General features: G+C 38.4%; 1 long non-coding RNA gene across 2 annotated transcripts; it reads left to right on the top strand.

The window, feature by feature from the left end:
* The first annotated feature begins 930 nt into the window (after positions 1 to 930).
* On the top strand, positions 931 to 2,975 carry LOC143722469 (uncharacterized). Of its 2 annotated transcripts, XR_013196896.1 has the most exons (4): positions 931 to 1,047; positions 1,150 to 1,205; positions 2,297 to 2,378; positions 2,905 to 2,975. It is a non-coding gene; the product is annotated as an uncharacterized LOC143722469 (long non-coding RNA). The 2 variants fall into 2 exon arrangements; XR_013196897.1 differs by lacking the exons at positions 931 to 1,047; positions 1,150 to 1,205 and adding an exon at positions 2,033 to 2,059.
* The last annotated feature ends 16,083 nt before the right edge of the window (positions 2,976 to 19,058 follow it).

A 19,058-nucleotide genomic window follows, 5' to 3' on the forward strand; every position in this document is an offset into this window, starting at 1 on the left:
TCCACGTTGACGCACGCAGAGGGAGCATGTGAAACCCGAGGAAGCGGTTTGATCAGACCAATCACAGCGCTTGCGTCCGCGTAGAATTGACGCGTTGTTACATTTTTGGAGAGGTGCTCGTCAGGGTACGCCGAAGGGTACGCGCGCTACGCACAGCCTACGACGTAGCTACGGCGTAGTTCGACGCAGAAGTATAAATTGGGCTTAATCTGATACAGGTTTATTTTACATTTAGTTCCATTCACAAATTCCACAAACATAAAACTGATTGTGTCATTGAAGACTGCAGTTAGGGGAGAACAACTGACAGTTAGACAGAAACACAGCAGCACTACACCAAAACATCTGCACTGTGGCACACCTACATTTACATTCCCCCCACACCCTAGACACCCCCTCTTCCTCATCGACACCCCCTCACCCAAAACTTGTGTGTCTCCTTAATACTTTCCACCTTTAAAAAAAATAAACAAATAACATTTTAAATTGTTACAATGTGATTTTCTTTATGTATGTCTGAAAAGTAGTTTGACACTTAAGTTACACTATGAATGCAATATATATATATATATATATATATATATATATATATATATATATATATATATATGTATGTATATATATATATATATAATACAAATAAAATCAAAAGCAAAGTGATGGTATAAAAAATATTGCAAGCACGTTTACAAATAAAATAAAGAGGTTGTGTTAAATTCTTAAACTAAGTGCCACTTTGTCCCACTATCACCTGCTGCAGGGGTGGCATTTTGCACGTTAATGGGTCATAGAACTATACACAATGAGTTTTAAATTCATGATTTAATATTAATGATATTTTAAATTATATTATATGTTTTAATTCTAGATGTTTATTTATATGCTGCGTCAGCGTGCCCTTTGAAGTGTTTTAATGCGCGTGGGCGTAAACATTCGAGTCGCATTTAAAGACTGGAGCGCGCGCGAGAGCACATGGAAACGAGGAAACGTCATCAACTGACAAACATCAAAACTCCCGTCTCTCGCTGTTGTTTTCACTGCTTTTAGGTAAGTTTAGTCAAAAAAAAAATCACACAAATAATACATACAAACGTTCCTGACACCTTTCTTAAGTGTAACATACGCTTCTGTTGAATATTTACTTTATAGAAATGGTTTTGTGTCTTCGAAAAAGTCCGTTAGCATCTCAACCGTTTTCAGAAGAGGTAAGTTAAGGCTAACTTAACTCTAACGTTACAGACTTAGCTCTTGTTTATATAAGTTTGGGGTTTTAACCACATCTTTGTGTAGATAACAGTTTTTGATAGTTTTGTTTCGCTGTTAAGCTGTTAATTTGTTAATGGGTGATTGGAAGTAAGCTAATTTATTTAACGTTAGCTAATAGAATGCACTGTGCTGTTAATCAGTGACGTCACTTACAAATATTGATTAAAAAAAATGTGATTTCAGGAGCGACAGAAAAAAAACTACAATAAAGGGTGAATTATTGTTTAATCATCATCATAATAATTTCATTTATGCATTTATTTCACTATCTATTATCTTAAGATTATATATATATATATATATATATATATATATATATTTCTTTCTCTTTTCTGCATTTCACCTCTGCCTAGCTTGGTTCCTTGTAATAAACCCTATGTTCTATTGTAAATCCTATTTAACATCGTTGGCTCTGTGACAAATTGCATGTTATGTTCCTAGATCATCATGTTGATGGCCTGCTGCACCCCCTGTCCAAGACAATCTCCACGGCTATGAACCATATGATTAGTAAGCATAACCTCAAACATAGTGCTCTACTGTTCAAAAGTTGGGGGTCTGTAAGATTTATGGTTCTGAAAGAAGTCTCACATTTTAGAAATCACTAACCCCAGTTTTTTTCAGTGAAATTGTCCTTGAGAAGCCTGAAGGCTAGATAATCAGCTAATAATAAGTGACAAATATAATGGTCATAGTTATAATAATTCATTTAAATATTATGATAATATCATGGTCATTGGTATGTTTTATTTTATTTATCTAGGTCTCAGACACCATACTGTCCAACTCAAAGGTATTTATTTATTTGTATGTATGTTTTATTGATAAATACTGAAATTCTTTTTACTTATAAATGCTGAATGTTGGTCAGGGAGTCGACAACTTTAGGCACGTAAGTTATTTTTCACAGATATCTTGCCAGCGTACTCGTGGCTCATACTCTTAGCCTTTAAAATGTTTGAATTTATATCCTCAATGCAATATCAGGGGTAAAGATATCATTAAGTTATGGCTATGCTCTTGTTACCAGATGAGATATAATCCCTATTGTTTGGCCCTGTGATTCTTCAGGACAAGATCTTGATGCCATCCACACTCAGTAGATGAAGAAGGTGAGTTTCACAATAGCTGCCACTATCACAAATCAAGAGACCGAACACAACATGCTTTCATCCGTATGAACTCATCCATATGTAGGGATCGGAACCGAAACCCGGTATTAAACGGGCCCTGTGGCCAAACTAAGGAAGACCGCAGTATCGATAAGCTTGGACGTTATCGGTTCTTCATACCACGTGTGTTTTTCTGGCTGGTTGTTTGTAATTTTGTAAGAGTAGGGAGAGGCTGTACCTCTCATGTGTGTGTCCTGTGTACTATAACTTTACAACAGGAGCTGGTACTTGATTGAAAAGTTTAGAGTTGTTTTTTTTCACTCTCTATTCTCAGTATGTTCATTTACATGCCAACAGTTCATGATGAAAATTTTCTAGCATTTATATACTACTAATAATATTGTTGATATTAAGCAAAGTTATTTACAAGATCTTAAAAAAATATATAATTAAATGTCTTTATTATAATATGACTCGACTATGAAATAGTTTTACTGTTATCTGTGTCTTTCCTTTTACTGTACAGCACATCACTGACAGGCTTTCCTATGTGATTGATTCAAGTTTTCTACCATTGTATTTATCCAAATGAGGGTTGTAAATGCATGGACATTTTATATTTGCCATTAACTGTTAATCTTAGTTCTCTGGACTTCTCACAAAATGCCATATTAAAGGAATATTCAGAGGAGTGAAATGAAATAATTTCTTTTGGGCAATATCATGCCCATCCATAGACAGTATAAGAAGTGGACAGAGCCATCTCATTGGAACTCAGTTGAGACAGTTGAAGCCCATTTTTAGCGAATTTTTTTTTTTTAGCACTTCCGTTCCTGACGCGCAGACTCAAACCGACTCAAACTAAGCTTGATGACGTGAGCAACCTGTCTGACAGACGTAAATCTTCTAGTAGCTGTGCGTGAAAATTGCCAACGTTAATCACTTCGTATGCATCACTTGCCACATACCGAATTATTTCCAATTCCCCAAAAACGTTGTTGAAATATTTTGTCCCGTTGCTTTTATGGACTCATTATCTATGGGCTTCTCCCTTGACGGGACGTCCCCCCGATTGCCTGCGAGCTTCTCCTCCTGTCTATACGGTAATGTCTCTATTGTGCAACAAAAAGTCGCGTGGTTATGACGCAATCGTTAGCCTGTTTTTAACAAAAACGGCTTCTACGGGGCCATAACGTAAGATACAAAGTAATGGAGCCTTTTATACATTGTCGTGTTTATTTAGAAATATATAATGGACAAATGAAGTCTTTGGACGCCTCAGATGTAAAGTTATTCGCTGTCAAAGTGACGCCAAAATGAATGGGAGTCAATGGAATGCTAACAGCAGGTGAAGTTCTGCTACAATGGCGGCTCCCGCGAGGCTTCAACTTCCGGCTGATGGATTACCCCCTTGTGCCCATCTCGGCAATCACCCCCCATCAACAAAACTGAACAGTCCAGACCTAATGAAGATTCACTTCTCTACAAAATCTGCCCAATTATTCTATGATAATTAATTATTTTCAAATAGACCTAAATAAATATTCTGATGAAATTGTTTTTATATCGCTATATATATAGCAGAAAAACAAAATATGTATTTAAGTTTTTCAATATCGTGCAGCCCTAATAGTGAGCATATCTTAAATTGAACCTGGGATGATAATTTGTGATACCAGATGAGATGTATGTATGATAGATTTTTAACTGTACTATGTTTGTATTGCAGGTTTTCTGGGATCCCAGCGGAAGGCATCAGATGTTGGCCTGGACAGATGTACCTGTACACCACACGACCTCTGCTTTTGCATGGATGGCTGATTACTATCATGTTCTGTGAGGGTATTATTATAGCAAAACTGAGCACCTGTGGCAGTGGAGTCTGTAGGTGTAAAGTCACACATCAGTAAATTTAAAGTCACCGAGAAAGGTTTTTTTTTATTTTTTTTATAATAGAAGTTTCAAACTTTTTTCTCTCTCACAAACACAGAAGTTACAGCTTTTCAAATTCTTCATTGGAGGTGCACAAATACTATTTTACAAATCACAAATTAAGAAATGTATATGCTCACATTTAAGCCGTGATCACACAAGGGGTTTGAGCATATGACTTTACAACATAAATATCATTCTTTTAAGTCAGCCAAGAGGTCACACCTTCATGTATTGATCTTCTACTGGTCACACGTTATCATGTAGAGCAAAATTGTACTGTTCTAAACAAAAATATGACCCTGTGAGTTCGGTAATTTGTAGAATTTGATTTGTGCACCTGCAATGAAGAATTTAAAAAGGTGTAACTGATGTGTTGTGTCTGTGAGAGAGAAAGGAAAAAAACTACATGTTTGCAACTCCTAAAACATTTTCTCAAAGACTTGACATCTACTCTGTTTTGCTTCAATAATACTCGATATAACACATAATTTGAGTCGATATTCTGATCATGTTTTTTCAAGCACAATCTGTCAATGCCAAACCACATCAATCTTATTAACTATAATTTATTTTGTATAAAATTAATATACAGTACCGGTCAAAAGTTTGGAAACATTACTATTTTTAATATTTTTTGAAAGAAGTCTCTTCTGCTCATCAAATTAACATTTATTTGACAAAAAAAAACAGTAATATTGTGAAATATTATTATAATGTAAAACAGCTGTTTTCTATGGGAATGTATAGTAAAGTGTAATTAATTCCTGTTTATAATATATCTTGTGACACTGAAGACTGGATTAATGATGCTGAAAATTCAGCTTTGCATCACAGGATTAAATTATATTTTAAAGTATATTAAAATAGAAAACCATTATTTTAAATTGTAATTATATTTCACAATATTACAGTTTTTTTTCTGTATTTTTGATCAAATAAATACAGCATTGATGAGCAGAAGAGATTTCTTTCAAAAACATTAATACTAGTAAAGTAATACCATCAGATCATCTTTTTTCTTTGTTCATCTGGCTGTTATAACTCATGTACAACAGCATAACAAAATTTTAAAGTTAGTGATTTAAGGGCCAAGAGACCAACTAAAACAAACACTGATCACCATAATGGTGACTTAAAATTCCAGGGGTGGGTTTCTCCTTCAGTGATTCTGCTTGCTACCATCAGGTGTCTTCAATAATACCTAATCATCACTCAATCACAAAATTATCTCATTAACTTAAACACTGCTTCAGTGTTCATTTAACACTCTGCTCAGAGTTTATATAATTCACACTGATTTTGCTGTGCCTTTACAGTTAAGTCAGTTTTTAGTTTTTTAGGACAGGTTTTAGCATTTTAATCATTTCAATTAATAATTGTGTACATAACTGTTACCATATCACTGGTTTGTTTTAAGGGGCTGAAATATCAAATAAAAAAGCAATTTGTTTGAATGGTTGCCTGTGCTCCTGAAGATTATTTAAAGTGTATTTGGAATTGTTTACTTTCTTTGTCACAACAACCAGTGGCAGGAAAAAATGAGAAGACATAGTCAGCCAGCCTGACCAGCTAAGACCAACACAGACCAGCTAAGGCCAACACAGACCAGCTAAGACCACCACTGACCAGCTAAGACCACCACTGACCAGCTAAGACCACCACTGACCAGCTAAGACCAACACTGACCAGCTAAGACCAACACTGACCAGCTAAGACCAACACTGACCGGCTAAGACCAACACTGACCAGCTAAGACCAACACTGACCAGCTAAGGCCAGCTAAAAAAGTGTTCAAAACCCCTCTAAAACCAGCCTGATAAACCAACTATGACCAGGCTGGGAGACCAGCCAAAACCAGCCTGACCATCTTAGGCTGGTTTTAGCTGGATTTTTCAGCAGGGTAGTGACTAGACTGGCTTACTACAGGTGAAATAGTCCCAATAATTCCCTTCATGTAGCCTATTTACAGTAAACAATTACTTTTTAATAATTAAATACTGTAATTCACCAAAAGGGTTTTTGGTACTACAGATCAATAATGCAAAATCTCACCTGACTATCACTAGGAACGTACTACAACCTTTGGAACATGAATAGAAAAACAATTTACAGTAATTATTTTTTTGTTACTGTTCAATCGAGATATTGGCTGGACATACAGTAGGCTAAGTCAGTCTGTCCACTAGGCATTTACTATAACCTTGCATAGTTAATTTGAATGAATGACTGGACGTTTATATATATTTTTTGAGTGTTAGTGGAATTTGCAGATAGTCCCTTTAGAAAATCCGGCGAATATCCAACATAAAACTTACTTTACTGCGCTCTCGGACCGGTTGCTCTCCCCTACCCATGCAAAATTAAACGCAACTGCAGAATTTCATGTTCAGTTTTTTTTAATTTATTTATTTTTTAACCGGCTCAGGAAGGAGATGCCATTAATGTGAAACGTTGCGTGTATAGGCTCTTGTCTGTAGGGTAGGCTAGGCTATATAGTTTTCCTCCCATAGACCCTATTATCACGAAAAAGCTTAACGTCAATGAAGTAAGACGGTGATATTAAAACTCAGTAGCCGATTCACCTTATTGAACATGCAATGCGCTATTGCACGTGAAGCGTTTTATAGCGGTTTTCTATGTGTGCTGTTCATAATCTGATTGCCTCTATAAAGTATGCTTTATTAATAAGGTAGTAGGCCTATATTGTGTACTAAATTTGGTGCTTCAATTTAATATCACTCACATTATGCGTTTTAAATGGGGATCACGCTTGATAACGCTGCCGTTGTCTGTTTTACCATAATACTGCCATCCAGTGGTAGCAGGTTTTCTCAGACAGTGTGACGTGTGTGGATCGTGCAAGGCGAAACCGGCGAAATGAAAGTCTCAAAATCCAAATGAATCAAATAGGATCAACTCAGAAACGAGTCAATGAATGCACGCGTGTCACCTCATCCACAAACGCACATCTTACTTGTTGCATGCACAAATTCTGGCCTACATTAATACAAAATTGAGGTTTTGTATTAAAAATTATGTCTCTATTCGTACAAAATGCTGCACATTCATGTGATTCTGGATTTTGCACACACAAGTTGTCAAGTCAAGTCACCTTTATTTATATAGCGCTTTTTACAATACAGATTGTATCAAAGCAGCTTCACAGTGATAACATGAAAATAATATAACAGAGTTTGTTTCTAAAAGAAAATTGAGTCAACGTCCACCTTAAGTAAGGCAGATCAATAATATTATTGAATAATAAATGTCCCCAACTAAGCAAGCCAAAAGACAAGGCAACAGTGGCGAGGAACCAAAACTCCATCAGGTGACAGAATGGAGAAAAAAACCTTGGGAGAAACCAGACTCAGTCGGAGGGCCAGTTCTCTTCTGGCCAACGAAGGAACAGTGCATGATTCGTAATAGCTAATATAGCATTACAATAATCTAGTCTCGAGGTCATGAATGCATGAACTAACTTTTCTGCATCAGAAACAGATAGCATGTTACGTAGCTTTGTAATGTTTCTAAGGTGGAAAAAGGCTGTTCTTGTAACATATGAAATATGATTTTCGAAAGACAAGTTGCGGTCTAGTATAACACCCAGGTCTTTTACTGTAGTGGATTAAGTAACAGGACATCCTTCTATATTAAAGTTGTATTGTAAGTGAGTTTGTGGGTAGTTTTTTGGACCAATAAGTAATACCTCCGTTTTATCTGAATTTAGTAGCAGGAAATTACGCGTCATCCAGCATTTTATATCTTTGAGACACTGTCAAATTTGATAAGTTAGTGTTTTCATCTGGCCGTGGTGAAATATATAATTGAGTGTCATCAGCATAACAGTGGAACTTAATTCCATGTTTTCTTATAATATTACCAAGTGGGAGCATATAAATCTAGAATAGCAGAGGGCCTAACACCGATCCTTGCGGCACTCCATAGTCTACTGACGTTATCTTTGATTTTTCCCCATTTAAACAGACAAAATGATAACGGTCTGATAAGTACGATCTAAACCAGCTTAATGCCTGTCCCTGAACACCAGTGTAGTTTTGTAGTCGATCCAGGAGTATTTTATGATCGATAGTGTCGAACGCAGCGCTAAGATCGAGTAGAACTAGTATTGAGATACAGCCTTGGTCAGAAGCTAAAAGTAAATCATTTGTAATTTTAACTAGCGCAGTTTCTGTGCTATGATGTGGTCTGAATCCTGACTGGAATTTTTCATATATCTCATTTTCTTGCAAGAAAGAGCATAATTGAGCGGACACAATTTTTTCTAGTATTTTAGACATAAATGGAAGATTTGAAATGGGTCTGTAATTTGCTAGGTTATTTGGGTCTAATTGCGGTTTCTTAATGAGAGGTTTTATTACTGCCAGCTTGAATATTTTTGGAACATGACCTAAAAATAAAGACGAGTTAATAATATTGAGAAGAGGCTCTTCCACTACAGGTAACACTTCTTTCAGTAGTTTAGTGGGTATTGGATCTAATAAACATGTTGTTGGTTTCGATGCAATGATAAGTTTATGTAGCTCTTCCTGTCCTATAGTTGTAAAGCAGTGTAGTTGTTCCAGAGGGGCGATAATTGAGGCTGCATCAGAAGACACCATAAAAGAGTGTACATTTACAATTGTGTTGCTTTCTATTTTCTCATTAAAGTAGTTCATAAAATCATTACTACTATACTGTAACGGAATATTTTGCTCTGGTGATGTCTGTATATTTTTTAGTCTAGCCACGGTGTTAAATAAAAACCTTGGATTATTTTGGTTATTTTCTATTAGTTTGTGGAGATGCTCAGCCCTGGCTGCTTTTAGAGCCTTTTTATAACGTGACATACTGTCTTTCCACGCGATTCTAAAGACCTCTAAATTAGTTTGTTTCCATTTACGCTCTAAGTTACGAGTTTCTCTCTTGATAACATGCGTGGCACTGTTGTACCAAGGTGCTTTAGTTGTCTCTCTAACCTTTTTTGATCTAATTGGTGCAACAATATCTAATGTACTAGAGAAAATGGTGCTCAAACTGCTAGTCATTTCCTCTAGTTCATCTGTTTGTTTGGGTTCACTGAGCAGCTGAGATAGATCAGGTAAGCTATTTGAGAATCTATCTATAGTGGTTGGAACGATTGTTCTGCCTGGTCTATAACGTGGCGCAACATGACAAATTTCAGTAGTACGTATTATACAAGTTACCATGTGATGATCAGTGAGATCGTCACTTTGCGGTATAATATCTATATCAGTTGGATTGGTTCCATATGATATAATTAAGTCTAGTGTATGATTTAGACGATGAGTGGGACCACTGACGTTTTGCTTGACCCCAAAAGAGTTTAATAAATCTGTAAACACAGTCCCTAACGCATCATTTGTGTTATCTACGTGTATGTTAAAATCTCCAACAATTATTGCTTTATCGGTATTGACCAATAGATCTTTTAGGAAATCAGCATAGGGCCCTGGAGGTCTATATACAGTAGCCAAGGCTAGAGATAATAGGGATTTCTTTCTTACATCTAAGAGCGTAATATTTAGTACAAGTACTTCAAACGAATTAAACCTGTGACCTGTTTCCTGAGTAACATTAAGAATATCTCTATAGATTGTTGCAACACCGCCGCCACGACCGATCAGACGGGGCTCATGCTTATAACAGTATCCTGGTGGACTAGACTCATTTAGACCGAAATACTCATTTGGTTTAAGCCAGGTTTCGGTAAGGCAAAGTACATCGAAACTATTATCTGTGACCATTTCATTTACAATAACCGCCTTAGGTGTGAGCGATCTAATGTTTAGAAGACCTAGTTTTAGAAATTGTTTTTGTTCACTGATATTTAGAATTTCAGGTTTAATTACAATAAGATTTTTCCTAGATCCTACAGTAGATTTATTATATGGCCTCACTAAACGAGGAATAGACACAGTTTCTATATAATGTTCTACACTACTTATATCAATTAATTTGGCACAGCAAAGACTGTGATTTGGACTTTGATTTTCTAGTCATATGGTGTGTAACGTTTTGGAGATGTTGTCTGACAGAACAGCCGCTCCGATTCTGCTGGGGTGCAGGCCATCAGCACGGTAGAGCCTAGGTCGCTCCCAGAACAGATTCCAATTATTTACAAAGAGCAGTTTCTGTTCATTACACCATGACATTAACCATTCATTTAGTGCAAATAATCTACTGAACCTTTCCTGTCCTTGTCGGTACGTGGGAAGCGGTCCAGACACGATGATCGTTGCCTCAGGCGCTGTGCTGCGTACCGTCTCGATCAGGCTCTTGTAGTCCTTCTTCAGAACCTCCGTCTGCCGCAGCCTGATGTCATTCACTCCCGTGTGCAGCACCACAGCTCCGACGCGCTCGTCACCGTTCAGGATCTCGGGAACCTGTGCGGCGACATCAAGAACACGAGCACCAGGAAAGCAGTGAGTGCGCACCGTACCCTTACCTGAGGTAGCGCGGACATGACGGACCATGGAACTGCCGATGATCACGGCGTCGTCGCGTTCCGACTCGCGAAGGGGGGAGAAGTGGTTCCGGGTGGAGATCTCGAAGACCGGGAGGGGCGGTGAGGTTCTTGCTCTGGTCCTGGCTCGTGTCTTTCGCTGTGGGATCACCCAGGGTCCATGGTGTTGTGTCGGTGCCGGAGTGAATGATGCCAGAGATGATCGCGTCCTCCTGGGCAGAGAAACGCACGGAGTAGACGAAGTCGGAGTCAAAAAGTTACTAACCACTGACTTATGAGCATCTGCGCGTGACGTTTCAAGCGCTGATCGCCGATCCCGCAGCTCGGCTTGTTTCTCCAGCAGACCACGGATCTGTTTCTCCACCGATTCCAGCTCCAATCGTACCGAAATCAGCTCAAAAGTGTCCTCACCTGCACTCAGAGGTAACGTTAGACACACATCCGATATGTTCGCCATTATAACAGACGTTCCGAAGCTTTGCGAGATCCCGAAGCAAAGATGATTCGAAACACTGATCCGAAGCGTGATTCAAAACACCCACGTCACGTGACAACGGCTAAATGAAGCGTCTAAGTGTTTTATCAGGTGGAGTGCTCCTCCGAATCAGGGTTTCATTGATTGGTCGGTTCGGGAACAAATCACACAGTATAAAAGTTTTGTCAACGCATTTTCATATCGTGGGTTTTTGTGAGAGGAGTTTGGTTTTGAGATAGCGGATTTTTGGTGATATAGTGACATTTATACTATAAACCTGTGATGGGTAGATCGAGGCTTCGTGAAGCAATGAAACAGTCGAAGCAAATGTGCCATTTTGTTTCGAGGCTTCGAATCAATCCGAAACCCGTCTCCACGGTGACACCTAGTGGTCACTTGCAGGTGTTGATCTGAAACAACCTTTACAAAGAGCTAATAAAAAAATGTGTTGGTTTTTTTTTTTTTATTATTGTATTTTTGTAATATATGAAGCTTGTAACCTGTAGTCTCTTCACATTGCATAATATGATTTTGGTCATGAAAAATGAATATTAATAAAAATAAATCAAGCCACAATGTCTCCCTTTCTTATAGATTTTTATTCAAAAATATTAATTTCTCTGCTGTTGAAGGACTCAGCCTACTTCTTTTTTTACAGATAATTTCTCCAGCCTTTGAAAAAATTCTCTCACAAGGGACACTTGTTGCTGGCATACAAAGATATTTTTTAGCTAGGACATACAAATGAGGAAAGATTACTGCTCTCTCTTTCCAGTAAGTTAGAGGATCATGAGTTCTGGGCAAAAACGCATCGCTGAGGTATTTTTTCACTTCCACTGTGGCATCAGCTGTAGGATTGTGTATCATCTGGGTCTCACGGATACTATTGTCAAAATGTTCCCATAAACTGTCTTGTGTTTCAACTGGTGTTGATGATGATGGGCCTGATGTTGACATTTGTGGTTCTGAATTAAAAGAAAACGGCAATTAGTAACAAATCATAAACTGACAACACATATGAAGTATAAATTTCATGAATCACATTACATAAGATAACATAGACTGAAACTCACCAGGAGTTGTGTTTGAACGCATCAGTGAAGCACACTCCAGTGTGATGTGCTTTTCAGCATCCAGGGCTTTGGCAGGATTTCCAAAAGCCACATTTTTAAACCTTGGGTCCAGCAGTGTAGCCAGTGCCAAGGCTCTAAAAGTCTCGTACCCTCCACATCTGGAGTGCAGACCTTCTTGTAGATGTGAGCCTATGAGCCAACACAAGAGAAAACCATATTTATTAAAATAATGACAACAATATGAGAGGTATGGCCAATTACACGTATGGTCATAGTGTCCTACCTAATTGTACAGTTGATTCCTGCGTTGCATTTCCTTTTTTCTGTGCAAGCTTGTGCTGCAACATCCTGTACAATGGTATGAGCTTTGAAGCAGACACTCTCTGTTCCTCTGACATCTCTGTTTTTGCTAGTTTGAATGGTTGAAGAAGTGTCAATGACTGTTGAATAATGTCATACTCAAGACTTGTCAGGGGAGCAGTATCACTGTTTAAATTGGCAAGTGCAGCACCCACTGGCTCACGTTGCTCATACAAGCGTTGTAGCATGTCGAATGTGCTGTTCCATCTCGTTTCAACCTCCAGTATCATTTTCAGACTTGGTCTGCCCATCAAGCTCTGCATCTCCACAAGCTTGTCCTTTGCTTTGCAGCTGGATCTGAACAACCCCACTATCTTTCTGGCTTTCTGGCGAATTTCATTGATTACTGGGGTTTGATCCAGGGCCTTTTTCACTATCAAATTCAAATTATGAGCAAAACATGGGACATGGCGAAGGTTGAGTAGCTGGGCACTTAGGATCATGTTGGATGCATTGTCAGTCACCATGCAGTGAACTTTGGAGGTTATTCCCCACTCAGCCATTAGCAAGGCTTTAGCCTCCATGAGATGCTGGGCTGTGTGGGTTTGGTAAAACCTCCTTACACCCAGTAAAACAGTTGCCATTGTTGCCTCTGGTGTTATGTAATGGCATGTTACACCAAGATATCCATCCATATTAATGGAAGACCACATGTCAGCCGTAAGGCTAACAAATTCCGCCTTTTGTAGGTCCTCCATTGTCTTCTCCTTGGTTGTGTTGTACCTTTCGCTGACCATTGTTTTAAGCACCTTCCGGGATGGGAGGACGTGGCTTGGATCAAGCTTGTTCACAAAGGCCCTGAAACCCTCATCCTCCACGATGGTGAAGGGCTGCAGATCCTTCACCACCATGTTCAGAAGAGCCTCATCCAATTCCCTCTGTCTGCCTTTTAAAAGAGAAGATAAAACATACTTTCAGACAAATATATTGGAAAAATAGTAGCCTACCATGAAAGTAGTCTACTGGTTCATTTGGAAACCTTCCTAAACAAAGTTATGTTATGAATATTTATGCTCAGTGTGCAGAGAAAGATAAAGTGCATTATAGAAATACAACAATTACAAAAAAACAAAATGATGTCTTGGCTGTAGATTGGGTACTCATATGTAGACATATAAAATGTATATTCACAAAGTATAATATTATATTGACAACATTTGTTTTTAAAGTGATTGGCAGTTGTGATTGGGATGTTAGGCATGTCTTAGCCCATGGCCTTTCTAAACAATGGCCCAACACTTAGTTATTATATTTCATTATAATTAGCCTATATTTCAAACAATGCATACCTTGCTTAGATGGCCCAGCAGTGTCAGTAGCAGGCCTTGGTACAGGGGGAACAGTACCATCCTCTGCACCCTGCAGAATGGCAGGATGAATGCTCCTCAAATGGCGCATCATGGATGATGTATTGTTGCAGTAGGCTAGCTGCCGATCACAATACACACATCTCACTTTATTTGGGGTTTCCAAATGGAAATGCTCCCACACCACAGATGTACGGCATCTCTTCTGTGGAGCCTCCATTTCTATCTATCTATCTATCTATCTATCTATCTATCTATCTATCTATCTATCTATCTATCTATCTATCTATCTATCTATCTATCTTATATGTAGCCTATCTATCTAATAATCTATATGTATCTGTAATATATGTATCTATCTATTAATCTATCTATCTATATATATATATATATATATATATATATATATATATATTTCTATCAATGCATCTATTAATGTGTCACTATATGTACTCTGTGTGTCTCTAAGTCAATGTGTAAATGTAAATTAAATCCTAAATATAACTAAAAAATCGCACTATAAATGTCACTATATCACCAAAAATCCGCTATCTCAAAACCAAACTCCTCTCACAAAAACCCACGATATGAAAATGCGTTGACAAAACTTTTATACTGTGTGATTGTGTGATTTGTTCCCGAACCGACCAATCAATCAAACCCTGATTCGAAGGAGCACTCCACCTGATGAAACACTTAAGGCTTGTTCGACTTGAACCGGCGCTGCGCAGACTGATCGGTTGATGACATCAAAGTACCGCGAGAGCGATTCAAAAGCATAAGGAGCCGTCTGCTCTCTAATCGCTCTCGCGGTACTTTGATGTCATCAACCGATCGGTCTGTGCAGCGCCGGTTCAAGTCGAACAAGCCTTTAGACGCTTCATTTAGCCGTTGTCACGTGACGTGGGTGTTTTGAATCACGCTTCGGATCAGTGTTTCGAATCATCTTTGCTTCGGGATCTCGCAAAGCTTCGGAACGTCTGTTTCGCGCCAGCCATCCTTAATTTATAGTGCGATTTGTTTAGTTATATTTAGGATTTAATTTACATTTACACATTGACTTAGAGACACACAGAGTACATATAGTGACACATTAATAGATGCATTGATAGACATATATATATATATATATATGTATATATATATATATATATATATATATATATATATATATATATATATATATATATAGATTAATAGATGGATACATATATTACAGATACATATAGATTATTAGATAGATAGGCTACATATAAGATAGATAGATAGATAGATAGATAGATAGATAGATAGATAGATAGATAGATAGATAGATAGATAGATAGATAGATAGATAGATAGATAGATAGATAGATAGAAATGGAGGCTCCACAGAAGAGATGCCGTACATCTGTGGTGTGGGAGCATTTCCATTTGGAAACCCCAAATAAAGTGAGATGTGTGTATTGTGATCGGCAGCTAGCCTACTGCAACAATACATCATCCATGATGCGCCATTTGAGGAGCATTCATCCTGCCATTCTGCAGGGTGCAGAGGATGGTAGTGTTCCCCCTGTACCAAGGCCTGCTACTGACACTGCTGGGCCATCTAAGCAAGGTATGCATTGTTTGAAATATAGGCTAATTATAAGTGAAATATAATAACTAAGTGTTGGGCCATTGTTTAGAAAGGCCATGGACTAAGACATACCTAACATCCCAATCACAACTGCCAATCACTTTAAAAACAAATGTTGTCAATATAATATTATACTTTGTGAATATACATTTTATATGTCTACATATGAGTACCCAATCTACAGCCAAGACATCATTTTGTTTTTTTGTAATTGTTGTATTTCTATAATGCACTTTATCTTTCTCTGCACACTGAGCATAAATATTCATAACATAACTTTGTTTAGGAAGGTTTCCAAATGAACCAGTAGACTACTTTCACGGTAGGCTACTATTTTTCCAATATATTTGTCTGAAAGTATGTTTTATCTTCTCTTTTAAAAGGCAGACAGAGGGAATTGGATGAGGCTCTTCTGAACATGGTGGTGAAGGATCTGCAGCCCTTCACCATCGTGGAGGATGAGGGTTTCAGGGCCTTTGTGAACAAGCTTGATCCAAGCTATGTCCTCCCATCCCGGAAGGTGCTTAAAACAATGGTCAGCGAAAGGTACAACACAACCAAGGAGAAGACAATGGAGGACCTACAAAAGGCGGAATTTGTTAGCCTTACGGCTGACATGTGGTCTTCCATTAATATGGATGGATATCTTGGTGTAACATGCCATCACATAACACCAGAGGCAACAATGGCAACTGTTTTACTGGGTGTAAGGAGGTTTTACCAAACCCACACAGCCCAGCATCTCATGGAGGCTAAAGCCTTGATAATGGCTGAGTGGGGAATAACCTCCAAATTTCACTGCATGGTGACTGACAATGCATCCAACATGATCCTAAGTGCCCAGCTACTCAACCTTCGCCATGTCCCATGTTTTGCTCATAATTTGAATTTGATAGTGAAAAAGGCCCTGGATCAAACCCCAGTCATCAATGAAATTCGCCAGAAAGCCAGAAAGATAGTGGGGTTGTTCAGATCCAGCTGCAAAGCAAAGGACAAGCTTGTGGAGATGCAGAGCTTGATGGGCAGACCAAGTCTGAAAATGATACAGGAGGTTGAAACGAGATGGAACAGCACATTCGACATGCTACAACGCTTGTATGAGCAACGTGAGCCAGTGGGTGCTGCACTTGCCAATTTAAACAGTGATACTGCTCCCCTGACAAGTCTTGAGTATGACATTATTCAACAGTCATTGACACTTCTTCAACCATTCAAACTAGCAACAACAGAGATGTCAGAGGAACAGAGAGTGTCTGCTTCAAAGCTCATACCATTGTACAGGATGTTGCAGCACAAGCTTGCACAGAAAAAAGGAAATGCAACGCAGGAATCAACTGTACAATTAGGTAGGACACTATGACCATACGTGTAATTGGCCATAACTCTCATATTGTTGTCATTATTTTAATTAATATGGTTTTCTCTTGTGTTGGCTCATAGGCTCACATCTACAAGAAGGTCTGCACTCCAGATGTGGAGGGTACGAGACTTTTAGAGCCTTGGCACTGGCTACACTGCTGGACCCAAGGTTTAAAAATGTGGCTTTTGGAAATCCTGCCAAAGCCCTGGATGCTGAAAAGCACATCACACTGGAGTGTGCTTCACTGATGCGTTCAAACACAACTCCTGGTGAGTTTCAGTCTATGTTATCTTATGTAATGTGATTCATGAAATTTATACTTCATATGTGTTGTCAGTTTATGATTTGTTACTAATTGCCGTTTTCTTTTAATTCAGAACCACAAATGTCAACATCAGGCCCATCATCATCAACACCAGTTGAAACACAAGACAGTTTATGGGAACATTTTGACAATCGTATCCGTGAGACCCAGATGATACACAATCCTACAGCTGATGCCACAGTGGAAGTGAAAAAATACCTCAGCGATGCGTTTTTGCCCAGAACTCATGATCCTCTAACTTACTGGAAAGAGAGAGCAGTAATCTTTCCTCATTTGTATGTCCTAGCTAAAAAATATCTTTGTATGCCAGCAACAAGTGTCCCTTGTGAGAGAATTTTTTCAAAGGCTGGAGAAATTATCTGTAAAAAAAGAAGTAGGCTGAGTCCTTCAACAGCAGAGAAATTCATATTTTTGAATAAAAATCTATAAGAAAGGGAGATATTGTGGCTTGATTTATTTTTATTAATATTCATTTTTCATGACCAAAATCACATTATGCAATGTGAAGAGACTACAGGTTACACGCTTCATTTATTACAAAAATACAATAATAAAAAAAAAAAAACCAACACATTTTTTTATTAGCTCTTTGTAAAGGTTGTTTCATATCAACACCTGCAAGTGACCACTAGGTGTGACCGTGGAGACGGGTTTCGGATTGATTCGAAGCCTCGAAACAAAATGGCACATTTGCTTCGACTGTTTCATTGCTTCACGAAGCCTCGATCTGCCCATCACTAGGGTTCACGCATTCAAGAAAATCGATGGCGGCCGCCAAACTTACGGGGAAAACCCCAACGAAATATCCCTCCCAGTCTACTCGCACGTGTCTATCTCCAACCCACATCCCGGCATGGCAGCCTCGGTAAAGAACTCAGCAGCAGCCACAAAAACCGTCCCAAACAACAAATTCATCATACCTTTATGGCTTTGATCCCTGATTGCTAATGGAACACAGGTGTTTCTCTTCCCTGGCTCATCATGAGGAAAACACTATGGACGCTATTAGCGTTGCCACTCCCCTTATTTGAGATGAGCAGCTTACACTTGCACGTGTTAATCATTTTGATACTATATTCATCCCATACATAAATCATATTGTTTACATAATGAGATTGGCCCACTTAAATGTAATGTGTCATAATCATTGTGTCCAATCCGTGTTGGTGCCATGTCTATTACATGTAATTTTATAGCGTAATCGACTGCACACAGATTATGTCAATAGAATTTAACTCGTATTTACTCAGACCTTTATAATTGACGGATAAATTGCGCCCCCTTCGATACTGTGATAGTGCTATAGTTCAGTCTCGCCAGTCCATGAAAGAACATACCAGCCAATGGCTCTGTGATGTTGACAGTCTGTCTGGAACGTTTTAGTCCTCAAATATGTGCTTTTTATTCATTATCCTTCTTTTAGAACTTGATGACATAAAGCCAATCTGTAGTAGAAAACATGTTGTCTGAATAAGCCCCCTGAGGCTAAATACAACATGCAGGGAAGAGAAGATGTTCTGCAGCAGGTAATTTATCCAAATCCTTCAAAGATGACATAAAGCTTTTAGTTTCCTGCGCATACAACACAGAATACTAATTCCAGCTAAGAGTGTTTAAACACACACACACACACACACACACACACACACACACACACACACACACACACACACACACACACACACACACACACACACACACACACACACACACACACACACACACACACACAAGTTTGGGGTA

Source organism: Siphateles boraxobius, unplaced genomic scaffold (genome assembly GCF_051911475.1).
Source record: "Siphateles boraxobius isolate OS27281-9 unplaced genomic scaffold, OSU_SipBor_1 66, whole genome shotgun sequence".
Taxonomy (NCBI): domain Eukaryota; kingdom Metazoa; phylum Chordata; class Actinopteri; order Cypriniformes; family Leuciscidae; genus Siphateles; species Siphateles boraxobius.